Source organism: Camelina sativa, chromosome 4, assembly GCF_000633955.1.
Source record: "Camelina sativa cultivar DH55 chromosome 4, Cs, whole genome shotgun sequence".
NCBI classification, from domain to species: Eukaryota; Viridiplantae; Streptophyta; class Magnoliopsida; order Brassicales; family Brassicaceae; genus Camelina; species Camelina sativa.
The window spans coordinates 12,076,092-12,076,749 of record NC_025688.1 but is presented as its reverse complement, the minus strand read 5'-3'; the positions used below and the strand labels follow the sequence as shown (position 1 = coordinate 12,076,749).

Sequence of the window (658 nt, the reverse complement as noted above, 5' to 3'; positions counted from 1 at the left end):
TGTTCAGGTGATTTTGAGATGCTGCAAAGGTGGACTACCCGTGTTCAAGAACCTCCTTGGGTTAGTGTTTTTAGGTAACAGTGAGCGAGTTTGGAAAGAGCTACTGCCACTTCTGCTCCAGCATTCTCCAAACCTAAATAATTTGTACCTCTCGGTAAGAAGCAAAATCCTACTTTAGATATATATATGACTACATGTGGCATGAAATTAATTTAAACTAGTCTCTCATGTTAATACCTTAGGGTCTGAATCGTTGCACATATGCACATGAGTTCGATGGGATTCGCATTCCCACAAACAACAAAGTAACAATGTTGCGCATCTCATGTTATGGAGGCACTGAAAACGAGCTGAAGCACGTCAGCCATTTATTACTGAAGATGGAGCACCTCCAAGTGGTGGAAGTCTACATTTTAAAGACAGTGGCTGACTCCGAAAAGGAGCAACTCATAGAGGATTTACTGAAGCTGCCCACAGATTCATCCAGTCTCCTGATGATGAAGATCATTTGATCATCATTATCAATTTATCATTTTGGTCATTAAACTATGGCTTCTTGAACTTGGATAAGTGTCTTTCTTATATTATATTTTCCGGCAAAACATTTAACAACTCTGATGTTCTTGATTCTTGTTTTGGTGCTGGCTTCTTTCGTACT

At 39.5% G+C, this 658-nt stretch overlaps 1 pseudogene; it reads left to right on the top strand.

The window, feature by feature from the left end:
* LOC104783773 overlaps positions 1–512 on the top strand; it is an 8,544-nt pseudogene extending 8,032 nt beyond the window's left edge.